The following is a 23,658-nucleotide window of genomic DNA, read 5'->3' as shown; positions in this document are numbered from 1 at the left end:
AATTCATTTCTTGATGATCGATGTGATCTTTCACTTTTTGAACATTTTTCTTCTTGATATGTCTTTCTATCTTGAGAGTTTGAGGAATGGTAATTTCTACCAATGCATTACAAGATATGGTCAGATTCATTTCTTCATGCTCGATGTGATCTTTCACTTCTTGAACATTTTTCTTCTTGATATATCCTTCTATGTTAGGATTTTTAGGAGTGGTAATTCTTACCAATTCTTTACAAGATATGGTCGGATTCATTTCCTCTTTCTCTATGGTTGGTTCATGGTGTATATCCTCTTCTTTTGACATTTCTTGATCCTTTTCTTTCTCCTCTCCACAATCAATGTAAAATCATTTCTTCTTAGCACACTTACGACCTTTAATGTATTTGTTATCACAATTGTAACAAAACCGTTTTGCTCTTTTTTCATCCAATTGTTGTGGTGTCAACCTTGTAGGTTGTGCAAGGCTAGGAGAAACAACACTTCGATATTTATAGTTGTGAGGGGTCGACTTCCTTGTTTCCATAATTTTGCTTTCCACTTTTCTTTCCAACCTGAATTCCTTATCCAATGAATCAGGTTCCCAAAGAGGAACCTCGTGTTGAATGTTATCCTTTAAAGTCCATATGGAGACATCAATCCTCTGCTTCTCTAGAATATCATTTTCCCTTATACTCAATTTTTGAAAGTCCTCAATAGGCTCTGCCATTGACCACTTTTGTTTGAGATTTATCAATTGGCTAAAGAAGGTGTTTCTCTTTGTATCCTCATAATGTGCTATCATTTCCTCCATGAAAATTGACCACGTAACAAGTGGTTTATGAGAAAAAATCCCTTTATACCATAAAAATTGATCCGGTTCTAAATATGGAGATGCAATGCCTACCTTTTGTAACAGTTGCACCTAATATAGATCAAAATATTGCTCCATCTGTAGTATCCAATTTACTGGATCCTTGCCATCAAAATTCCTCATATCACCTTTTCTTGATTTTAGGAGCTCGACCTTGAAATGATTGTAACTCTGTAATTTCAGATCTCCAAGTTCTGAAATTGAATCCTACAGTAGCCCTCTGAGTCCTGCTTCTAACCGAACAAGTCTGATCAATATTGGATTCTGCAAGGAAGAGTTATGTCAAATCTCCCACGATGACCTGATTATAGACTAGTTCAGTAGAGCGAACTTGTACAAAGTACCACGTGTCACTGTGTCAACCTTAGGACCTGAAACTTATACAAAGAAAACTACAGTTCGTTTTCTCTTTGAAACTTATTACAAAATTTCAATTTGATGCTTAGAGAGAAAGTTATGACGATTTTCCCAGGGTCACCTGTTTAAGACGTAATTCGGGAGCCTACAGAAACCCTAAATGTCTTGGACTGTATCGCTGAAAATATAGTGAACCAAGATTTGCAATTTCGGCCCAAGCTTCACCAAAATTGCTGCTTAAATGGGTTTTAGTTTCAACGTTTGAAACTTTGTAGACAAAATTTTATAGTTAGAATTCCACGATGACCTATTTGAGATGAAATTTTGGAGCTTGCAAAATCCTAACTTCCTCATATCATATCTCCCAAAATATAGCGAGACAAGATCTGAACATCGGACCCGAGGTGCAGACCGATTTCTTGTCAAATGGGTTTTTTTTAGCTTCTGAAACTTCGTAGTGAAACAAATTCTGAAACATCATCGTGAAACATTTATTCTGAAAATTCCACGATGACTTGTTTGGAGCAGCAAAACCCTATAATCCAAACCTCTAATACCAAATGTTATGAAACCAACTCACAAAAAGATAGAAAAGAAATATAAATGCCCTAGAATTTAGCCTCTTCGAGGGGCAAACCTCCTTTACATTAAACAAATGAATAATTCTTGGATGATACAAATGACAAGACCTCGTTTCTATATATAGGAGTCTAAGGGGTCATAATATAATCAGAGCCAACATAACAATAATAATGTAAGGGCACAATGATAACAATAGTGGGCTTATATGGGGCACAATAATAATAATATGGGGACTACATGGGCACAACAATATAATAAGGGGGTTGTTCTAATAACAATAAGGGGTTACACTAGAAGTATAGGGACCTAACATTTTGTGAGAGATTTCAGATGTAAAAACTCAATTTTGTTTACCACAGTTAATGTCATAACTTAATAAAGCAGTACTACTATTTGAGTGACTACGTGTTAATAATTCCCTCCATTTAATTGTGATTCCTCATCTTCAATTTCATTGTATGTAAATAATAGGAAGAAATGCGTGTTCTTCCCATGCATTTGTGTTCTTACCGAACACTTGCTCCCTGCAGTCTCCCTGTAATAGTCATAACAAGTCAGCTAATACATTTGATCAATCAACATGAATAAAAATATCACATCATGTCAGCTCAAAACATAAGCATCAACATCATATCTCGCATGTAACCATCATAAACCCAATCATAGATCACATGTAATCATCATAGATGAGAATCATAAATCACATGCATGCTAAAACCGAATAACTACTAATGCTTATCCTTTAATCAATCCTTAGCTTCCTCTTTTGCCTTTCTTCTGTTCGTACTTCGGATTGGATGCCCCACCAGGAAATCATCTAGTGGCTTATCCTAAACCATTTGTACATACACATAATGTGTATTACACACATCATGTAATAAATGCATCCTTACCAGTACCACATGTACCGCATGTACACAGTACCACTTGTACAATGTGTAGATGATACAAAATGTCCATAGTGATAATTGCACAACATACACTTCATCCACATGATTTCAACCATGTTATTATTATGCCAGAAAGAATCCTTCATTTTTTCATTCGTACTACTTTAGGTAAATCCAATCAAGCCATGCTCGGTTTGTCGATTAGAGAATAAGGAATTCATGGACCTATTCAACTTCTTCAACAAGAGCATAACTGAAATTTCTTATGTCAAAGTATTCAAGTGTTTTTATTTAGATAATCCTTTTCATGTATCTTGTGGTTGTAGGAAAATGTTAGAAAATGATAACATATGTGTAATTATGCATAATACAACTTTACAATACCAATAACTTTGAGGTTTTGGGATTGTATCTGTCCCTTAGTCAAGGTTTTACTAATAGTGAAATATGACCTCCGCTTAATCATAAAACAAAGTATTGCTTATGATAGTTAGTCTATTGTGGAATTCAATGTGTTATTTGAAGTTTATCAACCTTAACCTTGTATTTAGCCAAGAAAATAATTGTTTGGTATTTCAAAGTACACAACACATAATCTAATTATGCCATATGAGCACTTGATGACCATGGATAATTTAGTGTATATATGAATTCAATCAAATAATCACTATGCAAGTACATATGCCTCCTATCCGTGAGTCATGAATGAGGGTTACAATGCTTTCAATGTGACACCCTCTAAAGTTTTAGGCACTAAGTGTACCAGGGGTTGAATTTAGGTCATTTACATGTTTACACCTCACTTTAAAAAATAAATTACCCCTAAAAAACAAGAGAATATTACTCATTTACCAAATATAAAATTCATTAAAATAAATAGTTTATGCATCTGAGATTGTACAATTGTCAACTAATTTGAATAGGTTGCTAGATATGATTTTATCAAAACCTATTATCTTTTACACAAAAATTTCACTTACCAGTACCACATAGCCATCCAATATGGTTAAAGCATCATATTGATTTAACAACGCGTTGTTGCATGGTTTGTTATTCCATCCTTTCTAGAACCTTTTATATGTCACACTTTACTTGGTGCATGTATTATTTTACTACTAGAATAATATCCTTAGATCATCATAAGTTGTATTAATGTGAAAACTTTTGGGTTTACCAAGAATTTATGTATTAATTCAGACAAACCTATTCCGAATCTAGTGTACAATTCTTGTTAGTCATTAGGCTACTCTAAATTTCTCTATTTCTACTTAAAGTGCATCCAACACCACCATATATGTTCTTATAAATAATTTATACTTTGTTTGTATATAGTAGAAGTAAACAAATAATTTTAATCTCATCAATTTCCACAAGAATTACATTCTTAAGATCTACAATCATTCTATTGGTAGCATTTTTTTCTTGCTACAGATTTTGAAAGGTCCGTATTTGTGAGATATTATTAACAAAAACCCATCTATATTTGGATTGATATGCACATCAAGCTTGTGAAATTTGAGTTTCAATAATTTACGTATTAGAATATGAGTGAAGTTGAGAATGTTGTCTTATTGCTATTAATTGAGAAGCATTAGGAGCTGCTTTTACACTCCTATTATGTATTTACCATAGATGTAATTTTGCATGCTAGTCCCATTGACTGGGACATATAATTATTAATGTATGATGTCTTCTTCAACATGTATATAGTGAGTTGTATTACATGTGTGCACACACTTCACCACTCTGACCCTAGTTCAGTCTAGATTGGAAATATAATTTGTGCCTCTTACATATATCAGTTACCATTATTGGTATATTGATTTATTGAAAAAGGAACTTGTAGGTTCCAAACCATGCATATCTAATTAAGTATGCATGTTGTTACTTAATATTTCAATAATGACATGGTAAGGTTTAGTTCCTTTCAGTAGTGTATATTTGAAGCGTTTTCCCCATAAGGGTGAGTTAACAGTTCAACCCGTTTCCACAACCACATCAAAAATGAACTACACAATTACATCTAAATGCACAAAATACTAAATTGAAAGACAATTTTAAAAAATCCATAGTCTCATACCAAATACAGAGACCTATTTCTCAAGACCTTAATGATATTTCACGGGAATTTCATGTACATAAATCCTTCAGAATCTATTCTAGGCTGGAAACGCATTAATTAACCATCAATTTCGGATACTTTTGATAGAATGTCATGAAATTTTTTCCTATGAATTATATAGATTCCCTCTATATAATTTTATTTTAATCTTTCCTTGTGTTGACAACGATCTATGGAAAGGGACTTGTCTATTTTATCTATTTTTGTTTCCCAGTTACCTCATAATAGTTCAACATTTCTTCCCTTCATTTTTCATCCTTCTTAGGATCTCTATAAGCATAAACTTTATTCCATTATGTCATTGAATGTACTATTCTTGGCGGCATTAGTTTTTATTTTATTAATCTATGTCCTTTCTTAGCAATCATACAACTCATAGTTTAATTTTAATATGAGTAAAGTAATATTATGATAGTATGGTAGAAGATACCTATTGGCACACAATTAAACATAGTATTCAACTTTACTTATCTGCCATTCCTCCTTTCAACACTTGCATTCATATTCATAAACCATGATGACCACACCACTAGAATTCATAATCCAAACTTTTAATATAATAACCATACCTTACAATTTTCTTCATTCATCAATCTCGACTATGAACATTTAAAACTAGGTCTATCATGCGTAAGTATTTTAAACCGGTTTTAAATCATGTTATAGAGTATTTGTGCCCTCCCAAGAGAATTCAACAATAACTTAAGTTTTGGAAAACATATAATGAAATAAAAATTTAATTCTCATATATTTCCAAACACTCAATAAGTAGGGAAAATAAAATAGTAATCAATTCGGCCATTTCTACTTATTGAAATTTATCAACATGTTAATTGTTTTCATTTATTTGTATTACTCTCTATTCCTCCACAACACTGTAAGGTTCTATGTTATATAACAACATAGAATTATTTTTTCACGTGTGGGATTTTTTCTATCCAAATTTTTGTGGTGTCATACTGAATTTGTAATTGATATTGATCTTGGTATGCATGGTTTAAATCATTCCTTCATAGTAAAAAAATCCAATTTTGAGCCTTGTTTTTACTATTTTAGGCGAACCTTATAATTATAGCCCAGTTCATAATTTCTATAAAAAATGAAAACACAACCACTCATACTTCAAATTTGGTTCAAATTTAATCTTTCTTTCATGAAAACCTTAAGAGAATTGTCAATGTTGGCTTGCCAGGTCAGTGAAAGTGGGGTGATGTTCAAGTCCTGAATAATACTTAAGTTTCTTCGATGATGTTTATGTTTGTGCTCGTGCTCATTGTGCATGCATACTTGTGATAGCAGTTAGGGAAAGAGACAGGTTTTGTGTGCGTGCAAATGTGACAAGCATCAACAACTTTTGGTGTACTTTGACAGAATAGATAACCCCATCATTTCTTCCTGGACGAAAATTTTTTATTTAAATGTTATAAACTGGATAAAGTGATATAAACCCTCCTACATTGGGGAAAGGAAAACTTAACACATCAAAATGATTTGAAAATCATTTTTGGAAAGAAAAACTTTAAAGTATTTTGAATTTTGACCCCATTTCTACATCAAACTTTAACGTCAATTTAGTGTCTTCTCTATTATCTCTATTAAAGCCTAAATTCATTTTGAAAACCTTGATATGCTTATTTTATAGGTCATTAATTTAATTAATTCAACATTTAAGAACAATGAACGAAAATATTCACACCTCTTTCTTGAACCTATTTCCTATGCATGGAAAAGAGAGTCTCTATGGTCAATCTCGACATCTCCAGTCGAGGAATAGATCTGATGCAAACATAGAAAAAATAGTTCCTTGTCCAGAGAAGCCTATTGGGCTTTCAATCTCCTGAAATAGGAAATAATAAGTACAATATTCTTGAAGTTGTCGATCACCTCTTACAGGGCATTGGGGTCCTCGCAGATGATCACGTGGTCCCGCCCTCTGTACCTCCAGTATCTATACCTCCAGTAGGGCTTCCTCTCCAGCCATCATACCATTACTCCCTGCATTTCCTTGTCATTGTAAAATTGCTCATTTCCAATTATTTGTCTACCAAGGATGTCCTAAAAGCCAATTCCCCTGTCAATGATGATTCTGAAATACAGTACCCGAGCAACCAACACAATTCCGAGTCATGGCTTTTCTCCCACTTATATTCAATGGACGATGAATAAGTGATAATAAATTCCTCCATTATCAGAACCCTTGATGTCAACCATGTTGATCTTTTCTTTGTGTCCTTTTTTCTGCTCGCTCAACCTCATTGTTAATATGATTCATTAGATTAACAATAATGAATGTAAGAAGTCTTTACACTAAAGAGGCTATGCACTAAACCATTGGCTAAATGATATTTCCAATCCAAAAATAAACGAAGCCTCTGGTATCAAAATTACAACGCAATGTAATACGATGTCAATGAGAATATCTAGATAAACCTTATCCAATTAAGTCCTTCAAGGTTAGAATCTCTTCACAAAATATAAGTACAGTTGGTAATTCACTGATAAATCCAATTGAAATATTTTATGGGTGCAACCATCAAGATAACCATTATCCCAACTAAATTATTTTGTGGGAAGCTCAATCATCAATCGAACTCCTCTAGATCAGCTGATAAGGCAAGCAGAAAAGTTGCATCAACGGTTGACAAGGAGAATTTTTTTCGACAATCAAACTGGGAAGGTGTTGTTCATGTTTTAAAACTACCAATAGCACACACTTTCTAAAACTACCATAATCGAGCATGCCTTAGTGTCTCAAAGGTGTGAGGTTTTGAAAAGAACAACTTTAGCTCATATCGAGCATGTTTAACCATTTATTTTCATACAAAAATTCTTTAATTATTCGTTTGCACACCATAAAGATATTTTTATAAACACTTAATAGCATTCTATAGGGTTTAGCCTTTGCCCATAGATCACAAAGCCATCAATCAATGTTCCAAGGATTTTTCCATATTCTTAACGTAGACGCACCTCTACATTAACTGCATTCCCAGTATAAATAAAGGGTCCCATCCCACAATGTACATCCATAGCTTTAGGTAATTCAATTTGCAACTCCATTTAAATATATTTATGTCCCTAATATGAACATCCAGTTCAGATCAACACTTACAGATCGGGGCAATTTAACACCAAGTCACCTGAAACAATATTTACCTTAATCCATTTTTAACTCACAAACCCTCAATTGAAAGTGAAGTGCCAAATTTTCCAAGGGAAAAACGTATTGTTAAATCGCTCTCTGAGATAACCATGAGCGAAGGATATCAAGGAACATTGTATATGCAGAGGCCACCTCGGCCAATCCTCCAGATGCCATTCTCAAGGGTTTGGGGTTTGATCACAAGGAGATTCGATTTTTTGTTGTCCCAATGTAGTATCGATTATGTTGCATTTAACCCGTATTTGGAACGCACTGAGATCCTATGAGCTTGGGTGACATCAAGGAGCGTGGCGTTTGGGATATATTTTTTTTTTCATAGGTTGTTATTATTTTATCCACCCTTTCACTAGTCAAGGTTCCCTTAGTGGAAGACCCCCACCTCATGAATTGTGGATCGAGAATGGACTCATCATGATAAGATTCTTGTGAGAATGCAAACCCCCCCATCCTAAATGAACTGTTGTTAGCATTGTTTTTATTTTGACTTTTTAAAGGGTGAATTATCTATACTCATTAGGGGAATTTCAAGGTCTAAAATGGGCCTCCTAAGGAAATTATAAAATAATAGTGGAAATAATAAAATAATATTAGATTACATCCTCAAATTTTAGAGGGAAAAAAGAAAAAACTGTTTTTTCAACTCGTATTTTCAACTTATCTCCTTATGAGTTTACTCAAAATTTGAATGGAAAAACTCATTGGATGCAGAATTTGATTCATCATCCAAGGAGTACCCATGTTACATACTTTATATGGACCATACTACACAAAAAATGAGAAATAGATCAAAAATGTGATTGCAATCACATTTTTTCATGTATTTCTCATTTCTCATGTAGAAGAGTCCATCAAAAGTATGCAACATGGGTACTACATGGATAAGGAATTAAATTTTTCATCCAACGAGTACTCCTACTCAAAATTTGAGTAAAACCTTAGGGAGATAAGTTGAAAATATGAGTTCAAAAAGTAGTTTTATTATTTTATTATTTTATAATCTTTTTACTTTTTTACTTCAAAAATGGTGAATCACCCCTCATGGTTGACACCACCATCTTCAATCCTATTGGTTCCTATAAAGTTTATTTTGGTTGTACATTTTTCTTAGGAGGCCCATTTTAGACCTCAAAATCCCCCTTATGTATCAAGATATAGTTAAATTCTATTAGGAGTATTTATAGTAATTCTTGAGTCGTCGCATATACATTTATGTTTCACATACACAATTATACTTCCTTGTCATTCATTGTCTCTCTTTTTCTTTGACATTTCCTAATGCTTTAGAGAGATTAAAAAAATACCGAATACTGTAGGAACACTTTTCTAACTATATGTAAATGTGGCCATTCTCATTTGAGATAGATGATAGATAACCCATACCTCAGGCTCTTACATTTTGACTTTTTTCGTACATACTTCACAAAGGTATAAACATATTTATTTCTGATCTTATCTAATTAGATATTTAGATCATTGAAGCAGAGTTGTAACACTTACTTACAACTGTAGAAAGGAAATCCACAACTACAAAATCATCAACAATTATAAGAACAACATTTTTGTCAGAATATATAAATATTGCTTGAAAAAAACTCAGTATAGACATGTAAACATATTCTACCCTTCTTTCTTCAATATCCACTGCTGCGAATCAGGGTTTCAGATTACTTCTATTTAAATGATCCCTCTTCAGTTCCAAAGTGCTCCTCCAAAAAATCATTTTAAGGTTTATTTTTAACCATTATGGATTCTAATTCCTTAGGGAACTACTATAGAACTCATTTGAGTATTTTTCTTATAACAATTTTATAACCAAAACCTTTCAGTGAAACATCTTATTTTTATAGGAGCTATTTTAGGACCTACAACTCAGTCATATCTTACAAACATGGGTCGGCCCATAGGCTACAATATTGGAACTTAGAGATCTGATACCATTTGTCACATAGCTCCTTGACCCAATATTAATAAGAACCTATAATACTCCCATCACAAAATTTACACTTTGATTTAATTTATTTTGAATAATGGTCACATGCATAAATATTCAATCATTCTCATAAACAATATAACACATGCAACTATACGCATATGCTGAGATATTCAACAAAATAAAGAGTCAGGATAAAACATATAGTGCATCCCCTACAATTGATCTAGACCAAAGTAACTGAAAGAATGTCACTTGGAAAATCGAGCACTGCCACCCAACCTAAAATTGGCTTCCTCCAATTTACCCTCCAGCCGAGATTTCTTATCATTGATTAGCTACCTCTTGTTTATCTCTTCAATGGGTATTTAATACCCTCTTTTATGATATCATTTCCTTTAGAAATGTCTTGCTTTCATGGATATTTTTATCCACTTTCCTAGAATTTTCCCAGAGAATCTCACCTTTGTCTCCCACGAGGCTTTTCCTCATAAAATCTTACCTTTCTCTCCCTCAAGGATTTTATGTTTTTCGTAAACTTAGCGTATTTCTCCAGCTAGGTAACTTAATCGATATTTATCTTCCAACCGATTAAGGTTATCTAGAATTGGATCTAGAAGTCTTATCATGAAAGAATTATTCATTCCCATTCACTAATGGGTGTTTCATTTGGCAAGAATCTCATCTCCTGGTGTCTCATTTTCCAAGTGATTAAATTATCTTTATTTATTTAATAATGAAGTATTTACTTTCATTGTTACACCTCTGACCTAGATTTTATGTTACAACTCGGTCTTAGCTTAGGTCTGACATGATAGTGAAAAATTGTTACATATAATAGAGGGGTGTTACAGCCAAATTCCCCCCCAATATCCTCCATGTACTTTCTTTCAAATGGAAATAATATGGTCTTCTAATGTCCACAAATGTATCCTATTTAACATAAACAATAAAGTAATTTTCATCATTGTGCACGACCCAAACGTAACTCATTTCCACTCAAAACAAAAAAGAGGATATAAGTATGTCCCTTTAGTTATCATCATCCTTTAACACTGGTCCATTCTCTTAACAAATGTATGGGTAACAATCCCATAAAAGTCTACAATATTTCTCAAAGGTTTTGTCCACAACATGCTCAAAAAAAAATTCAAATTCCCTTAGTTTGCTCCAAGTCTATTCAAAACTGACACATGTAGTCCTCAACTATATGAATGGTGTGTGTTCAATCTATCTATATTTAGGTTCATCCCCTTTTGAACCCATTTCATATGCCTTTAATATGAATCTGACCAAGGTCATCTTGCAATTAGATCTCCCTTTTTCATCTAGTGATAATATCACCTCATTCTTTAGAATTTAATTGCTTCTAAATAGAATTACACTAATAATATCAACAATTGTGGGGCTAGAAGATACATTAAGAGGAGAAAAAATAGGCCAAACTCAACCTTATTGTCAAACATAAGTCAAACATATATAAAAAAATTAAATAGTCTACACATGTAATTCTTACATTGTTCGATGGTTTTGGATTAACTCCATTTTATTTCCCCATCTCCATGGTAGCTTTTTGTTCCATTAATTATTCAGAAATTTCTTTCAATAATCCAATTGTTGGAAATAATACTGAGAGGAGGGGGGTGGTGAATCAGTATTATCAGATCAATAATTTAATTTTCAAAATAGATTTTTATACGCTACTTCAGTTAAGTGAACTAGCATGTATACACGACTGTACTTATGGAAACCAGTGTGTATGCAAAGATCTTTTGATTTACCCAATTTATCATGCATTGAATTTTAACCAGTATATTAGGAATTCATTAGACAGTGCATTAAAGGAAGAATAAAGCATCACACATAAACAACATACATGAACACCAAGATATAAGGTGGAAACCCAATGTGGGTGAAAACCACCTACTGCTGTCATCTCTGTCTTCTTTTAGTAATAAGAAAATATGTTTACAATTTTTGTACTGGTACAGATTTATACCAGTGCGCAGGCTTCTACCTGCAGAAGGTTACAACCTTCTCTCATTCTCCAACTTTTCCTGGAAGGGAGCTACAACCTCCTAGCTCTTGTACTAGCCGATATGTATGCTTAGTACGTAGGCGCCGACCTATAGAAGGCTACGACCATCTCTTTTCTTCCAGGGACCACGTTTCATAAATTTTTAGATTGGATCCATCAACAACATCATTCAATCATCAAATATATCTGCATCAACCAATCACCTTTTGAACCAACCATAGCTCTATCAATCATTCACTTAGATCATCCATCAATCTGATCATTCAGAATATTGTCACCAGAATACAGTAATCAAAACCCAAACCAAAAACTGGAAGTTTGCAGCAGTAAAGAGAAACAACTTAAATATATTTTATAAGGTATACTCTACTTCCATGTGTCGAACCTGTGTGTACACGTGCTTTACTCAAAGCAAACCAATGTATACATCTGCAAATATAAATTCAGAGTTCTGCAACTATTCTAGACTTTAGTTATACCCAGATCATATCATTTACATAATAATATATGCGTCAGTATTGAGATCTAGAATATACATGAGCAAAAACACATAATGATAGTTTGTTTTACACCTTAAGTTCTTGATCCATCATTAGTTTTGATCTCTCATCATCAGCTAAGGTTCATCCTTGGTTTAGATCTAGCAATGCACCATAACCCAGTAACTTGCATACTAGATCTCACACTTCATCAGATATTTGATACTTGCACACCTTGGCCTTATGATCTTCTCCTCCTTTTATAGTTTTAGGCGTTTCTGAATACCATGGACCAAAACCACTTAAGACCAATACCTTGGATCAAATACCTAGGGTGAATACCTCAGACCAGATACCTTGGACCAATACCCTGGATAAAAATTCCATGGACCAAATACTTCAGACCAAAAATTTAGTTTTCCAAGGTATATGCACTTTTCCTTCTAAGAAAGTGTTTGTGTATGTATACACAACTTGTATGCTTGAACTTGCGTGTATACGCAGCTTGGTCAGTGGTGAACCTGTGTATATACCTCTCTTTCTTCATTCTGTGAAGATTGATCTGTAATTCATTGTTGTTTACTTGCTATACTGTGATGTTTCATCTGAGTGAGTTGCCTTCTGAACTAATTCCTTGAAGCTACCCTACATTTCATCACATCTGTAAACACTACTGTCATGCATTCTGTCACATCTGATATCTCTTCATCTAGTTACCATATACAAGTGAGTTGTTCTGCTACAAGTTGGTTGCCATCATGTACAACACATACATCATAATGCCAACAATCTCCCCCTTTGGAATTGATGGCAACAACTACACCAAGTCACTCTCCCCCTTTGACATCAAGGGAAAAGGGTCATGCTCACCCTGAGTGCATGCTGAATTCTCTAATATGATGAAGTGTGTTGATTGAGCTCCCATGATCGAGTCCATGCTCCCCCTGAGCATAAGAAAAGTCTACATAAAGATGTTCTAAAAGAAGAACATGACTCCATACATACATCACAAATGACCTTCCTATCACCAATGACTCATACATACATCCATCTCCCAATCAAGTGGGGATATACAAAATTTGACTCATCCACCCAACCAAGTGGGGATATATCAATTGTTTATACATGTAAAAATCAAGACACATTACATCATCCATCCCATGACTAATGGGGTTACAAATTAGGTCTTTTCATGACCTTTACATTAAAAGATGTACATGACATATATAACAGAGACCAAATGTCTTAAACAAGACCATGATAGTCATCAGAAACTATCATATGATTTGTACCATCAACAACATCATCCAAACTAGCAACCTATATATGTCCATCATTAGTTCCCAAAATATCATCAACCATGTTCTCCCTTGAACCTCTTCTACCTGTTCACTGTCAAATATGATCATTTCATATGTCAGTATGAGATATCAAAGCATCATCATCTATCATATATACATCAAGTTATAAACAACTTTATGAGGACCAATATATTTCCACATGTTATTAGGAGATTGAAACCATCATCAAACAAATCAGATAATTGAGAGAACCATAGTAGACCCCTTTTTTCTGAGTCTAGCCCACTGCTTTTCTTCCAACCAACATATACGTGACTATGCCCACAAAAACACGCATATGTACATGAATACACTTCATGAAACTCGTGTATAACCACCTTCATATTAGGAAAATAGGATTTAACAGCAGGATGATGTGACAACTACTCCCAACTTTTTCCTGAGATATTCAAATGTCTCTCTAGGCAGTGGTTTAGTGAATATATCAGCAACTTGTTCTTTGGAGGGAGAATGCTCCAATTTGACCTTTTGTTCAAGCACTTGTTCACATAGAAAATAATATTTGATGGGTATGTGCTTGGTCTTGGAGTGCATGACTAGATTCTTTGAAATACTGATGGCACTTGTATTATCACATAGAATGGAGATGGGTGGAGTACATGTGATCTGAATGTCTTGCAAGGTTTGCATCATCCAAAGTAGTTATTTGCAGCAAGATGCAACAGCCACGTATTATGCTTCAGATGTAGATAATGCAATTGAACTTTGTTTCTTGTTGAACCAAGACACTAACCTGGAACCCATATAGAATGCACCACCACTAGCGCTTTTTCTTTCATCAACACTTCCTGCCTAATCTGCATCTGTATATGCATGAAGTGTAAGATTTGTATCTCTAGTATACCCTAAACAAAAGTTTTATGTTCCTTGAATATATTTGAAAATCCTTTTGACTACCTGAAGGTGTGATTCCTTTGGATTTGCCTGGAATCTTCCAACTATTCCCACTGCATGCATGACGTCTAGTCGGGTAGCTGTTAGATAAAGCAGACTGTCAATCATGGATCTATAATTTGGTTGATGTACTACTATTGATTCATTATTTGAGCTAAGACTGCATCCTGTTACCATTTGGGTACATACTGGTTTAGAATATTCCATGCCGTACTTTTTCAGGATATGTTTGATATATTTGGTTTGTGAGAGAAAATACCATCTTTATTTTGTTGAACTTGTAGACCAAGAAAATAGGTAACCTCGCCAAGCAAGGACATTTCAAATTCTTGCTGCATTAATGAAGCAAAATTTTGACTCATCGATTCTTCATTGCTACCAAAAATGATATCATCAACATACACAACAATTATTAGCAATTTATCAGTGTCCATCTTTGTATATAGATTGCTATCTGCTGACCCCTTTGAAAAACCCTGTTGGTTGAGATATTTATCAAGACGGTAATACCATGCCCTTGGAGCATGTTTTATACCATAGAGAGATTTTTTGAGTTTGCATACTATAGGTTTTAACCCTGTACATTAATTACCTGCATACGGATTCTAAAACATACAAAATAAACAATGCGAGAGCATAACACATAAAACATATATACACAGAGATTTTCCCCTGGATCCCAAAACTGGGACTCCTAGCTTGATTTTTCGTTATGTTCCTTTCAATGTTATAATACATATTTATACATGCTAAAGCATCCAATACCATGGACCGAAAACCATCATGTCTAATACCATGGACCGAAAAACCATCGCGTCCAAAAAACATGTGCGAAAATCATGCACAAAACCATAGGTGGGTCTGCCCAACCTAACATAGAGTCCAAAACCAAAATTTTCTGGGGCGCTGCCCTGGACCCCATAAAGTGGGGTTACGGGTATGCCTCAAACCCCCTATCACCCCCCTGCCACACAATCGGTGCAACGAAGGGGGGCTCCACCCACCTTCTAACCCCCACTTAACTACATGGGCTAGTTGTGGAAAGAATATAACATAGCCCAACACATACAAGTTTTTTATCATTTCCAAGAATGAATCCTTCTGGTTGTTCAATATAGACTTCTTCTTCTAAGCATCCATTAAGAAAGGCAAATTTTACATCCATTTGGTATACTTTGAATTTTTGAAAACTAGAAAGAGCAAGAAACATTCTTATGGCTTCAAGCTAGCAACAGGTGCAAAAGTTTCTTCAAAATCTATACCTTCTTGTTGAGCATATCCTTTACAAACAAGTTTGGTCTTGTTTCCAGTAACTTCTCCATTTTCGTTCAGCTTGTTTTTGAATATCCATTTAGTTCCTATGATATTCTTATCAAGAGATCTAGGGACTAATTCCCAAGTATTATTCTTTTCAATTTGCTCAATTTCTTCATTCATGGCCTTGACCCAACATTCATCTTTGCATGCTTCATTTACATTTTGAGGTTCGGTGGAAGATACTAATGCTAGATAGCTTGAGGATTCTATAATAGTTCTTCTTGTCTGCACACCTGCCCCTTTTTCCCCTAAAATTTGAGTTTCTAGATGATTTTTCTGAACATACCTAGACAAAGTCTTTTCTTCTACTATTATCTCTTCTTCTGGTGCTTCATTGGTTTCTTCTTCAGAATCAGTGTGATTTGATGAGGGAAATTGATCCTCATCTTCTTCATTGTCATAATCTTTAGTTTTTATCTATTTTGGATTTTTGCATGTTTCATCAACCACAACATCAATACTTTCAATAATTTTCCCAAGTATTTTATTATAACATTTATATTCTTTACTTTGGGAAGAGTAGCCAAGAAGGAAACCTTCATCTTCTCTGGGTTCAAACTTACCAAGCTTTTCATCTATCCTTTTGATGTAACATTTGCTTCCAAAAACTTTGAAGTATTTTACAGTAGGAGTCTTACCATACCAAAGTTCATGTGGAGTTTGAGTGTTGTTTACTTGAACATTTTCTTGGTTGAGAATAGTGACGGCGGCAAATGCAACATCACCCCAGAAGGTTGCAGGAGTTACATATTCATCTGGCATAGATCGAGCCATTTTTTGAACAGTTCTATTCATTTTTTCTACCACTCCATTTTGCTGAGGAGTCCTTGGAGTGGAGAACTACCATTTTATTCCATGTTGTTCACAAAAGTCAAAGAACTCATCCAAGGTATATTCCCCTCCTCGATCGGATCTAAGGCATTTAATTTTGCAATCTGATTCATTTTCAACCAAAGCTTTGAAGACTTTGAATTTCTCAAATGCTTCATCTTTATGCTTTAGAAGACCTATCCAACACATTCTAGAAAAATCATCAATGAACAATATAAATTATTCTTCTCCACGCAGTGACGTTTTCCTTGATGGTCCACATAAATCAGTATGAACAAGTTCAAGAGGCTTACTAGCTGACCCTTATTTTCCAATGAAGTGAGATCTGGTTTGCTTACCGAATTGACATGATTTTCATATTGTATTTTTAGGAACGTTGATATCAAGAAGATCACGAATAACCTGGAATCTGCATGCTTTTCTTATTTTAGAAAAGCTTAGATGCCCCAACCTTCTGTGCCATAGCCAGTTTTCATCATTTTTGCTTAGATAGCATTGTTGTTGTCCTCCCTTGAGTATGTATAAGTTGTTTGGAGTTCTTGTACCTTTGATCACGGTTTCTTCTGTTTCAAGCTCACGAACAACACATCTGTTTGATCGAAATACCAATTCATTTCCTTGATCACACATTTGACTGACACTCAACAGGTTATGTTTTAGACCATCAACATACATAACATTCCCAACTTTAACCTTTTCTTTCATGAAAATAGAGCCTTCACCTTTTATGACAGGAGGAGTGTCATTTCAAAATGAGTCATTCTTTTCCTTTTCTAAGCCATTATAAGAGTGAAGTTTTTCTTTGTCACCTGTCATGTGTTTTGAGCATCCACCATCGATGTACCATTGATTTTCTTGTCCTCCTACATACAAGGTTATACCACATCTTTCTGTTTGTATTTCTTTCTTTCTCCATATTTTGGGATTTAATTGAGTTTTCTCCTTTTGAGATATTTGCCGAAATTTACTCCTGCATTCCGATTCTTCATGGCCAAAGTTGTTACACATTGAGCATTCCGTTTCATTTTTAAGAAAAGAAAAGTTATTGTATGAAATTTTCTTCATCCCTGTCACATTCCTTTGATTTCATTCTTCTATAGTCATGATGGTCTTGTAAGCAACACATTGAGCAACTTTGTGTCCAAAGTTATGATATTGAAAACATTGACCATTAAGAAAGTTCCTGCGATTATCGAATCTATTGACCTGGTGATTGTAGTTTCTATTAAAATTTGAAGCAAATTAGGCTCCATTCATCCTTGAAGTGAATGGAGCCCAATTTACCTGGTGATCTACTTTATGCCTTTGCTGATGATTTTCATACTATTCACTATTATTTGTTGCATCAAGATATCTTTTAGATGACTTCTGTGATTGAGATGCTTCTTTAGTATATCCAAGACCTGTCTTTATCAGATGAGAATGCTACACATTGATAATTTGATTTAAGGTTTCTGATCCTTCAGAAAATTTAAGATTGAGAGCTTTTGTTTTCTCAAGATCCTTTCCTAGACCCACAATTTCACATTCTAGTTTTTCATTGTGTTTTTCTCTTTCATCAAGTTGGTATGTCAAGATATCTATAATAATATTCTTTTCTTCTAAACAGACTTTGAGTTTAGATATTTCTTCAAATAGATCATCTTCATCTAAATTATCCAAAAAATTATCATCTTCATAAGCCATTAGAAGTCTATAGTCATTAGTATTTTCATCTTCATCACTACTTGATAAACAATCGCTATCTTCATGAGTATAGTAGCTCTTTTTACTTACGCTTTTTTTTCTATTCCATTTTGCAGATTCCTTCCCTTTATCATATTTATCTTTATGAGGACATTTGGTAGCATAATGACCGACTCTACCACAGGCAAAGCATTTGAAAGGTAGTTTACCTCTAAATCTTTCGGAACCCTGTTGAAGCTTCTTGACAAAGTTTACTTTATCCTCTTCTTCTGAAATATGTCCTGATTCATTGAGTTCTTCTTTTCCTTTTGCTGAAGCTTTAAATGTGGCTTCTCTCATATCTGATGGGCCTCCTTTTCTCATCTCAAAGGCAATTAAGATTCTGTGAAGCTGTGTCATACTAATAGTTTGTAGATCTTATTTTTCTTCTATGGTAGATACTTTTGATTCAAATTTAATAGACAAGGATCTCAAAAATTTCTCAACTTAGGTAACTTCCTTTATCTCTTCACCTAGATTATTCATGCAATTAGTAACCTCATCTATACATAAGAAGAAACTAGCTATACTTTCAGCATTGTGCATCTTAAGAGTTTCATATTTAATTCTGAGATTTGCAGTTTAGCACATTTTACCTGAGATTCTCCTTCGTAGCTTAGAACGATTTTGTCCAATATTTCTTTGGCTGATTTGAGCTGCATAACTTTGACAAACTCTGATTGTGACAGACTTCCCAATAATGTATTGACAACCTTGGCATTGGTTTCATATTGCTTTTTACCTCCCGTATCCATAGGAATTGTTGATGGAAATGTATATCCTCCTTCCACGATTTCCCAAACATCTGTTCCAAGTGATTGAAGATAGGCTATGGTTCTTATCTTCCAATAAATAAAGTTGCTCCGATCAAAGAGTGGCGGTCTGATGGATCCCCCGCTTTCTTGATTACTCATGATGATGGATCTTCCTTCAAGCGATCAAGCTTCTTCTGAAGGACCTGCTCTGATACCAATTGTTGGAAATAATACTAAGATAGGGGGGGGGTTGAATCAGTATTATCAGAACAATAATTTAATTTTCAAAAAAAAATTGTATACACTAGTTCAGTTAAGTGAACTAGCGTGTATACACGACTGTACTTAAGGAAACCATCGTGTATGCAGAGATCTTTTGATTTAACCAATTTATCATGCATTGAAATTTAACCAGAATATCAAGAATTCATTAGACAGTGCAATAAAAGCAGAATAAAGCATCACACATAAGAAAAATGCATGAACACCAAGATATAAGGTGGAAACCTAATGTGGGTAAAAACCACCTGCTGTTGTCGTCTCTATCTTCTTTTAATAATAAGAAAATATGTTTACAATTTTTGTACTGGTGCAAACTTATACCAGTACATAGGCTTCTACCTACAGAAGGTTACAACCTTCTCTCGTTCTCCAGCTTCTCTTGGAAGGGAGCTACAACCCCCTAGCTCTTGTACTAGCTGATATGTTTGCTTGGTATATAGGCGCCGACCTACAAAAGGCTACGACCTTCTCTTTTCTTCCAGGGACCACGTTTCATAAATTTTCAGACTGGATCCATCAACAACATCATTCAATCATCAAATATATTTGCATCAACTAATCACCTTTTGAACCAACCATAGCCCTATTAATCATTCACTTAGACCATTATCAATCTGATCATTCAAAATACTGTCATCAGAATACAGTAACCAGAACCCAGAACTATGCAACAGTAAAGAGAAACAGCTGAAATATATTTTATAAGGTATACGCTACTTCCAAGTGTCAAACCTATGTGTACACACGCTTTTCTCAAGGCCAACCAGTGTATACATCTGCAAATATAAATTCAGAGTTCTACAGCTATACCAGAGTTTAGTTATACCTAGATCATATCATTTGCAGAATAATATATGCGTCAATAATCAGATCTAGAATATACATGAGAAAAAACACATAATGATAGTTCATTTTACGTGTTAAGTTCCCTATCCATCATTAGTTCTGATCTCTCATCATTAGCTAAGGTTCATCCTTGGTTCAGATCCAGCAATGCACCATAACCCAATAACTTGCATACTAGGTCTCACACTTCATCAAATATTCAATACATGCACACCTTGGCCTAATGATCTTCTCCTCCTTTTATAGTTTTAGTCCTTTCTCAATACCATTGATCAAAACCACTTAGGACCAATACCTTGGATCAAATACCTAGGGTCAATACCTTAGACCAGATACCATGGATCAAAATACCATCGAGCAAATACTTCAGACCAAAAATTTAGTTTTCCAAGGTATACGCGCTTTTCCTTATTTGAAAGTGAGTGTGTACTATACGCGACTTGTATATAGTGAACCTACATGTATACACAACTTGGTCAACGGTGAACCTTTGTATACCTCTCTTTCGTCATTCTGTGAAGACTAAACTATAATTATTTGTTGTTTACCTACTATACTATGATCTTTCATCTGAGTGAGTTGCCTTCTGAACTGATTCCTTGAAGCTGTCCTACATTTCATCACATCTGTAAAGACTACTGTCCTGCATTCTGTCACATTTGATATCGCTTTTGTAGATTCATCTAGTTACCATCAAGTGTGTTTCCATCAAGTACAACACATACATCATAATGCCAACACCAATTTCCTTGTCTTTTTCTTTTAATTTCTCTTTTTTATCGTGCAATTGGAGTTGATTGAGGAATCCCCAATAGTTGTGATAGGAGGATTAGGGGCTCCCTTATCACAACCCATAAACCCTAATTCATTTAATCCCTTACCCAAGGGGAGCCAAGGATGTAGTTCTAGGGGCATTAGGACTAAATTTGGGGGTCCCTAACATTAAGAGAAGTTGAATGGTATGACAAAAAAGGTGGGAGGGGTATCTTGTTATATATTGAATGGGGCAAGGGGAGTTCCAAACATGGTTTGGTAAGAATTATAATCTTAGCATTAGAGAATGAGAAGGAAACTTAGGACCTAATGTCATATGGGCTAAGGGCTCTAGAGGGAAGGCAACGAAATAAATTGACAAGGGTACCCCCAGTAGTAGTGATAAGGGGACTAGGGGACCATTATCACAACCCGTCAGCCCTTAACGCATGACCACTAAATTCACTATCCCTTCAACCCCCAAGCCATATTCCCTTAACACATACACTAGCATAACTTGTAACACACCCCCTTACCTACCTAAAGGTACTTACTATGCTAACCCAAGACTCAAGGTGTAATTATGAGAATGGGGTAAAAGTCTACCTTTCTTTTTCTTTTCTTTTTTCCTGGGAAGACTTCTAGTGGAGAATATTCCCTTGAATTGTCCTGAAAGATTGTAAGGTACTATATGGATTTTCTAGAATTTTTAATAGACAACCTTATACATGAACCTAGATATACTTACATCCTCTCAAGGGAGTCTTTAGTTGACTTCATATGCCCAAAAAAATATAGTAGGCACTAGTTTCTCCCTAAAACCTAAAATTCAGTTCTTATTTTATGTTTTAGGGTTAGGTTAGGGTTTACAACAACTTTACATAAGTTCTCAACCATAAATAAGCTAGATGTCTTGGTGACTATGCATTTATTTGACCTAAAATTACTCTTGTCACCATACTTTGTCTTGCTAATTTCATTTACAACCCTGTTAGGGCTAGAAATCCTAATACTTAGGATTGATATATGCATCTTAATGTTCAAATATACCTAGCTTGATAAACCCTAGTTTAACTCATTATTTAAACCTATTTTTTCTTAATGATCACTTGTTTCAAGGGCTGAATATAACGTGTTCTACTACAATGAATTATCACCTTTTATTTGTGTTTGAAACAACCAATATATTTTTCTTCTTCTGCAGTGTTTGGGTATCCTCTTGTATTAAGTCATGACTTACCAAGCCTTCCAAATTACCCTAGATCCTCATCCATCCAAACCTAGAAATGACATTCAATAATAACCTTGATCTTACCTTGATTATCATATTCTATTGGTGGTAAGTTTGGTAGCTGCATAGGTTCCCTTAGACTTGATTATCCCACTTTAGGGACCATATAGGCTACGAAGGAAGACCACCTTGTATAGGATTCATCCTTCACTAAAATGAGGAAATTTGTTGCCTCGATGATAGTGGTAACAATTCCTTATTCCACTGACCTTATCACCTTTTGAAGGATTTGCACTAAGGTACTAGACTTTGTGATAACAGTCTTATTGACCTATTTTGGTCATTTGTGGACATTGACAAAATTGTTTTGTTTCTTTCCACATGTGCAGTAGAAAACACTAGTTTGGGATTAAATTCAAAGGAAAAGGTTAGGGCTGGTAATTGGTGTGGGATGAGGAAATCATGAAAGTGAAGAAGCACATAACTTGATGTTGTGTAATTTCCAACTTAAATATAAGGTATTCAAACTCCATTTCAAAATTATTGGGATCAACCTCTTTCATTGTTAGTTGTTGGTTAATTTTCCATGTATTAATATTACACATTTGTTGGACATAAATGTATTTTGTACTAAAGAAACTATTGGAAATAGTAAATGCCCACCACCTACTTGTGAATTTGGTTGCATTCAATAACGGTTTCAAAGCATAGTCAAAGGGCCATTGTCAAAAATTCATTTTTCATCTCCATTTTTCCAAAATATAATGGTTCACAGGTCATGTTCACTTGCTACTGAAAGGATATAAGTACTAAAAATCCCCAATAATTAACAATCAAGGGAGGCTATAATTACAACAAGAAAAAATCCACAATAATTAACTAGTCAAGAAAAGTGATAAGGAAGTAGAAATCAACAATTAAAAATGCCTCGATATTGGAATTAACCTTCTTTCAACTTAACCTGGAATATGGGAGAATGTATCCCAAATGCTAGAGTCTCTTCCATCCTCATAAGTAACTCCTTCTACCTTGCGAAATTTTTTTTATTTTTTTTTCAAAATGAATCACACTGAATATTTAGCATGAAATCCCTAATAATAAATGAAGTGCACATAAAAATCTAGGATTGACACATATAATGTGGAAACCAATATTATTTATACCTTAAAGTGTTTAGAAGTCTCTCGTGGAGAGATAGTGATCTTGAATAGCTAATATTAAAGTGTTGAGATTAGAAGTTGGTGATGGAAAT

The sequence above is a fragment of the Pinus tabuliformis genome, chromosome 1_2, assembly GCF_031772625.1.
Source record: "Pinus tabuliformis cultivar Carrire ecotype Pingquan chromosome 1_2, CPIR1, whole genome shotgun sequence".
Classification (NCBI taxonomy): Eukaryota; Viridiplantae; Streptophyta; class Pinopsida; order Pinales; family Pinaceae; genus Pinus; species Pinus tabuliformis.
Note: the sequence above shows the minus strand (reverse complement) of the source record.